This window comes from Eptatretus burgeri, chromosome 13, assembly GCF_056783735.1.
Source record: "Eptatretus burgeri isolate ZD-2024b chromosome 13, Ebu_testis_v1, whole genome shotgun sequence".
NCBI lineage: Eukaryota > Metazoa > Chordata > Myxini > Myxiniformes > Myxinidae > Eptatretus > Eptatretus burgeri.
The window spans coordinates 73,375,075-73,383,143 of record NC_140973.1 but is presented as its reverse complement, the minus strand read 5'-3'; positions in this window follow the sequence as shown (position 1 = coordinate 73,383,143).

The following is an 8,069-nucleotide window of genomic DNA, read 5'->3' as shown; positions in this document are numbered from 1 at the left end:
TGGTAGTTTTACCAGTAGGGGGTTGTTGGCGGACCTTGAGCACCCTGTGGAAATGTGGTTGGGACAAATCGCACAGAGAGCAGGGGGGCAAGGATGGAGAGGAGTCGGTAGAAGACAGAAAGACCACCGACCAACCTGCGGTGATTGAGTGAGAGGCCCAAAGACTCAGCTTCATTGCGGGAGATGCCAATGATCTTAAAAGCCCTGGTTTCGACAGCGTGAAGTCGAGAAAGGTGGGAGGCAGGAGCACCAGCCCAGAGGGGAGAGCAGTACTCCATCAGGCTACGGACAAAAGCTTTGTAAGTGGTCAGGAGCTCAAGAGGGCCGAGGAAGGACTTAGCACGACGGAGGATTCCCAGTCGGCGACTGGCTTTTGAGGCAAGGTTGGAAATGTGACTTTCCCAGGAAAGGTCATGGCAGATAGTGAGACCCAGAAGCTTGAAAGAAAAGACTTCTTCCAGAGGATTGTTGAGAAAGTGGATGGGGGGGTTTTGTAAACGGTCCTTTCGAAGAGACATAGTGAGAGTGTGAGATTTGTGTGGATTGAAAGACATGTTCCACGTGTTGGACCAGTTTCTGATTTTATCCAGATCTGCAGTGAGCGAAGAAGCTGCTGCTTGCCGGTCTGAGGGATGACAGATGGTGCGGCAGAGGGTGGAGTCATCGGCAAAGAGAAATAGAGGATTTTCCAGAGAGTCCGAGAGATCATTGATGAAAACCAGAAAAAGAACAGGGCCCAGAACGCTACCTTGAGGAACTCCAGCCTGCACAGGAAGAGGGGATGAAAGAACTCCATTTAGGGCCACACGTTGACTGCGACAGGAGAGGAAGTCTGCGAGCCATGAGTGGAGATGGCCTTGAATACCATGGGAAGAGAGTTTGGTGAGTAGGGCAGGGTGCCAGACTGTGTCAAAAGCACGTGATATGTCCAGGGATACGGCTCGGATTTCCTGTCTGGCATTGAGGACCTCCATCCATTGATGGGAGAGCAGTAGCAGCATATCTAGGGTAGAGTGACCTGGTCTGAAACCAAATTGATGATTGGAAATCAAGCCATTGGAGAAGAGGAAGGATTTCATGTCTGAAGCGATGATGGATTCCATAACCTTGCTGATGATTGGGAGAAGGCTGATTGGTCTATAGTTACAGGGATCTGTTTTTGCACCTTTTTATGCAGGGCAGTGATGTTAGCAGATTTCCAAGCAGATGGCAGATGACCTTGGGAAAATGAGAGGGTGAATAGAACAGAGAGAGGGTGAGCAAGAGCAGAAGAGCAGGCTTTGAGGACACGTGGGCTGATGCCGTCTGGACCGGTTGCAGAATCTGACTCGAGGTTTGAAAGCAAGCTCTCCACCTTGTCAGGAGAAAAGGATACAGAGTCCAGGGACAGTTGGGTGCGACTGGGTAAAGTGGGTAGAGATAGTGATGGGTTTAGGACACAAGATTTAGCTGCAAACACCGAGTTTAGACATTCAGCTTTATCACGTGTGGAATCAGCAGTGCGGCCATTTGAGGTAAGGGAGGGGATGGAGGGGGAACATACACCAGAAACAGATTTGATTAAACGCCACCAGGATTTTGAGGAGGGAGAGAGGTTTGAGAGTTCAGACTTGAGATGAGAAAGATGTTGTTTTCTGGCTCTCCTGAGGGTAGATACACACTTGTTCCGAGCTTTGTGGAAAGAACTGAGATTGCCCTCAGTTGGGTTTGCTTTCCATGAGGCAAAGGCAAGTTGTTTCAGGACAACTGCCTCGCCACAAGCTTCAGTAAACCAAGGGCGGGAGGAAGGGTAAGACAACTGAACACGAGAGGGGATAAATCTGTGCATGAGGGAGAGCAAGTTTCTTTGAAAGAATTCCCAGGATGAGTTGATGTTTGAGAAAGTAGTGATAGGAGACCAGTCTGTAAGTTTGATGGCTGCTCGGAGACCCTGCCAGTCGGCTTGAGTGAAATGCCAGACTCGACGGCGGTGAGGTGGTTCTCTGATAACAGCCAGAGAGATGTCCACTTTAACAAGGACGTGGTCAGAAGAACCAATTGGAGCAAAGGAAGAGCAGCAGATATTGTCAGGGAACGTCCTTGGCAGTGTCGGCTGGTACGTCCTTGGCAGTGTCGCTCGGCTGCATCCGATCCGGTAAAGTGATCCGGTTCGACAAGGCATACCAGGGCGTGTTCCCGGTAATTAAATCATGTGGTTATTTTAGGTAACCGGATTAACTCAATGGATGACCCTAAGTCACGTGGTTGAGTTATTGGCATCCTCGGTCGGTTAAGCGAACCGCCGTGTCACGGAATTATCCGTGTGCGACGGTCTACAATTCCGGGGAGTCTGGTGGGAGCCGAGATAGCTTCCCCCCCCCCCCCCAGTGGTCTTCTCACCCGACCCCTGGCTTGCAACAATATATATATATATATATATATATATATATATATATATATATATATATATATATATATATATATATATATATATCATAGACTCCTATAGAGAAGGAATGGAACCTCCCATGCCCGGGGTTTGTAACTTGAGTCTGAAGGATTAACTTGAGTCCGGGGCTAAAATGACTTCTAGAAGGGCTAGAGACACGATCTCGGGATCCATATAGGGGTTTTTGAGGACGGTGAGTTCAATGGTGTCATTTTCAACACCACCTGAGGTCATCTTCAAGGTGAAAAGGTCATATTTCAAGGTCAAATTACTGAATTTTGGTTATTTTTGGCCGTTTTTGTGTCTAACTCATAGAGGAAAACTTTTGTAAAGTCTATGACAAAACATGACATTGTGCACCTACTGCACCTACTTGCTGATTTCTATCATCGTTAACTAATGTATGATTTGTTTGTTTCTCTTTCAGAAACTGTCCAGCTGGTGATCTCACAGGATCTTTGTGTTGTTTCCTGCTTTGGTGACAATATGCCATGTCGTTGCAGTTGCTTTGGTTGTAGAGGAAACTATGATGGGATGCCTTATGAAAAGGTCATATCCTTCCCAAAAGATCCTGAGGAGAGGGAGAGATGGATATTGGCAATGCCAAATGAGAAAGAAAGCTTTTAGGTGCTTAAAGTAGATATATATTCGTGAGACACATTTCAATTGTGATTGGGTGTCAGTTAGGGGTGGCAAACGACCCAAAGAACCCCCATCAATACTTCCTGGAGTGCCGAAATCAGCTTTGAAGCAGGTGACCTCAGCCCCACGCCCAACATCATCTTCGACGTCAGAATCAAGAGCTAAGAAGATGCAGGCAGCTGATGAGGCTGCAGACAAGATCCAAGATTTCGACCACTTCTGTGCTAAAATCAGCTCCTATTTTCCGGGCTTTAACATCATAAAAGATCAGGAAAACCTTTACCTATCAAGAACTGATGCGACTGGACAAACTGTCAAGCAGTTATTTCATTTCCAACAAGTTCACTCACCTTTTGGATTTATATTCTTGAATAGAGTTGAGAAAGATGGCAATGAGGTGCCCAAACGACTTTTTCCTTTGCAGAAGAACAGTCTGCTCTCAAAATGGTCCCAGATTAGATCCATAACTGACCAGGTAAACATCTATGAATGCACAAGCAAGGAAATTCTTCAGCTTGTAATAAGCCAGCTCTGTTGGATGACTGAGGCACATGAGCTTCCTCATTTCACCTTCCTTCTGTCGCAGCTGCATCTTATGTTCAAACCTCTTGATCGTCGCCGATTTGATACTGATACTCTGATTTTCGCAATGCAGCTTCACAACATATCACCCAGTGCATACAAAATGATTCGTCGATCCGGCCTAATCATTCTACCATCAACAAAAAAGGTAAAACAGATGCTTGCTAGTAGTCAGCAGGACTCCAACCTCAAAACCTTGTTCGACCAGCTTAAACCACAGCAGCGTTTGGTCAGTTTAATGTTTGATGAGGTAAAGCTGGTCGAGACATTGCGATTTTCTGGAGGGCATGTTGTAGGATATGCTCAAAATGCAGCAGCGGGTGGTGAACACGAAATGCTTGCTTCACATGCTGTGGTTGTTGAAGTTGCCTGCCATTTCGGTGGTCCACGCTATATTCTATGCATTTTGCCCTGCAAAAAACTAACTGCCGATCAGCTGAAGGAACTCCTTATCGAAGCTGCATCAGTTGTAGTTGGTGCTGAGGTACTGTGATTTATTTGATATGTGACAATTGCAATACCAACCGCAGTGTTTATTCAAAACTTGGAGGACCAGGAAGTTGCCAAGTGCTGTCAATTCAAGAGCAATCTATGTTCTTATTGTACGACTACGTGCACATCTTCAAAAATGTTCGCAACAACTGGATTACTGTTGATGGCAAGACACTCTCATTTGTCGTAGATGGTAATGAGTACAAAGCTTACTGGAGTGATATTCAGAAGGTTTATGAGATCGACCGGGCTACTTCTATTCGCTTAACCAAGCTGACGCACACCGCTGTTTTCCCCAAGCCCCTTCAACGCCAGAGCGTACCATTGGTATGCCAAGTGTTCAATGACAAGACTGTCGCTGCTTAAAAGACCGTCAAGGATTCACTGGGCATCAGCGAAGGCACAATCATCCTCACCCAGATAATGAGTGAGTGGTTCAAGATGATGAACGTGAAAGACCGTTTCTCAGCTATCCATCTGTGTGACGAATACAGACAGCCTTGGACAGCAGACTGTACAAGTTTCACTCGGCTGGAGCAGGCCTGCCAAATTATATCTACCTGCGCATGGCAAGGAGGTGATGGTCGTAAGCTGAAGCTAACTCAGCAAACTGCTGAAGCCTTCACTGTGTCCACACATAATAATGTGGATGCTGCCAAATTGCTTCTGGCAGAGAAAGACTTTGACTACGTTCTTCCTGCTATATTTGCAGATGAAGCCTTGGAAAAGTTTTTCGGCCAAGCCAGGCAAAGAAGCGGTGGAAACTTCTACATTGACGTAGTTGACATTATGGCTGCAGCTAAAATTATAAATTTGCAAACACTCATTAAGCATGACATTATGCCCGAATCTAGTTCTCGTGTGATTGATTGCGACAAGAACTGTACAACTTCCATAAATCCAGATGAGCGAAGTGAACTCATTGACGAGATTACTCCTCAAGACACTCAGGATCTCTTGGGGTCTGACGATGCCCTAAAGCATAAAGTAGTTTATTTGGCTGGACACCTTGTTCATAAATATGGCGATAGCACTAGTATGGAGGAGATCATTGATGATGAAGATGGTAACGAGGTGTCATCTGAGTTTCTAGATAATTTGAATAGAGGTGGATTGAGTGTGCCGACTATGTCAACCGCCTTTTTTGTACATAATGCCTATAATTTGTATGACAAGACTGAAATGCGTTGCCGATTTCATTTTGCTGAGCTGTTATCCTCTGTACATGCACCTTTAGCTTGTAGTAATGCTGCATGTACTACTTAAGCTAACATTCTATTGAAAGCTCATGTCCTCAATGTAAGTGACAAAGAAAAAGCTTTGGGATGCCTCAGGAGGCAAGAAAAGCTCTCCAACTAGTGATAGACATAGACATTGTTGTAATAGGCATAGTGTTGTGACATGCATGTAATGTTTATGTAATACGATAAATGATAATAAATATCAAAGTTTGACAGCTCTACACACTTGCATCTTATTACAATCAGCCATCTCTCACCGTTTATGAGTTAGACACAAAAACGGGCAAAAAATACCAAAATTCAGTAATTTGACCTTGAAATATGACATTTTGACCTTGAAGATGACCTCAGGTGGTGTTGAAATCGACACTATTGAACTCGCCGTCTTCACAAACCCCTATATGGATCCCGAGATCGTGTCTCTTGCCCTTCTATAAGTCATTTTAGCCCCGGACTCAAGTTAATCCTTCTATTCAGACTCAAGTTACAAACCCCGAGCATGGGAGGTTCCAGTCCTTCTCTATAGGAGTCTATGATATATATATATATATATATATATATATATATATATATATATATATATATATATATAATTGTTAGTCCTTTCTCTCAATGGTGAAGAGTCACTTAAAAATTCTCGCAGTCGGATCCGGATTCGGACCTTCACCAAATTCAAATCAATTCGGCAAGGCCACACACCCAACCTGTCCACCAAGTTTTGTCCGAATCCGTTCACAAGTTTTTGAGATATTGTGCTATATATCGTTTTGGCCTTATTTCTCAATAGTGGGGCAACTTAGCTAAACATAGCATAACAATTGTGCATTTTGTGAGGAAAGCACCAAATTTGGCACACTAGTAGCCTAACATATTATGAACAGATTTGGATTTTGGGCCATCTCAAATTTTTGATGGCAGTGGAAAATGGCTGCCACAGCCATCAGTGGCTAAATTTGAGATGGCCCAAAATCCAAATCTCTTCATAATATGATAGGCTACTAGTGTGCCAAATTTGGTGCTTTCCTCACAAAATGCACAATTGTTATGCTATGTTTAGCTAACTTGCCCCACTATATTTAGCTAAGTTTCCCCACTAGACAGAGAGAGAGAGAGAGAGAGAGAGAGAGAGAGAGAGAGAGAGAGAGAGAGAGAGAGAGAGAGAGAGAGAGAGAGAGAGAGAGAGAGAGAGAGAGAGAGAGAGAGAGAGAGAGAGAGAGAGAGAGAGAGAGAGAGAGAGAGAGAGAGAGAGAGAGAGAGAGAGAGAGAGAGAGAGAGAGAGAGAGAGAGAGAGAGAGAGAGAGAGAGAGAGAGAGAGAGAGAGAGAGAGAGAGAGAGAGAGAGAGAGAGAGAGAGAGAGAGAGAGAGAGAGAGAGAGAGAGAGAGAGAGAGAGAGAGAGAGAGAGAGAGAGAGAGAGAGAGAGAGAGAGAGAGAGAGAGAGAGAGAGAGAGAGAGAGAGAGAGAGAGAGAGAGAGAGAGAGAGAGAGAGAGAGAGAGAGATACAGACAGACAGTCAGAGACAGAGAGTGACACAGAGAGAGAGAGACAGACAGACAGACAGAGAGCGACAGGTGCGGGATTTTCAGGCTGCGCTCCTCCAGTGTGCCCACTCTCTGCACACTCAGAACACACTCCTCGGCAATGCTTGAGCTCATGCTTGTGCGGGTTTTGGCCAGTGAAAAGCATGCTTCTGTCCTGACCCAGAAACTTCCAGAAATCCGAGCAAGTTGCTTTTTTTGTGGCAAAAGGTTTTTTATTATTATTATATTTCATTTTATTCTATTTGGGAAAGTGAAATCGTTTTTGAAATTTGCCTTTTTTTTTTCATTTTCTCTCTGATTTGTTTTATTATTATTCCAAATAATGTTTGGAATTTTACGCAGGGTTGGTTTTGTCTTCCAAGCAAATGAAAATGGAGCTTTTATGGTGTCGGTGTTTACCGTTTACGCTGTTTGAACTGTTTGTTATTTTGTTAAACAGTGACAGCATGCCTTTCAACCCCCCCCCCCACCCCTTCACCCTATCCCAAATCCCAACCCCCCTCCCCATTTAAACGGCATTCCATCTGCTGGAAAATCGCACAAATGGATGCTTGTTATGCTGCCTCCTGGGTCAGGGTAGTGAAGAGGAATGTAACAGCACCAGCTTAGTTGGTGATAACAGCTGGACATCGACTGAGTGCACAGGCAGCCGGTTATACATGGCATTGTTTCAGTTTAACTGAGAATTGTCATCGCTTCGAAAGAACATTGAGAAAACACCGCTCATACCAATGAGGGGGGGGGGGATCCTGATGAAATTTTCTCTCCTCTTAACTATATGATAAGAGGACGGATTTAGTTCGTGGCTCTTCTTCCTTTGAAGTTCACACAGTCTCGTGTGCATGGGACGCTTCACTTCTCATTCTTCCAGGCGATGCTGCGCTGATTTACAAATCGCTAGTGGGGGAGAAGGCTCAAAGAAGGAAAGAAAAATACAGGAAATGCCTGTATGGCATATTGGGATCAGGAAAGGATGTGTGCCTTTCCGGGGGGGGGGTATAAAAGTGGATGTCACATATCAAATGGAGTATTGGGATGAGGAAAGGGAGAGGTAGGAGGAGTGGAAGCAAGGAAAGTGAGGGGGAGCAGAGAAGGGAAAACGAAATGAAAAGGTGAGAAAGAGTCTGTGATGATGAAATGAGGAA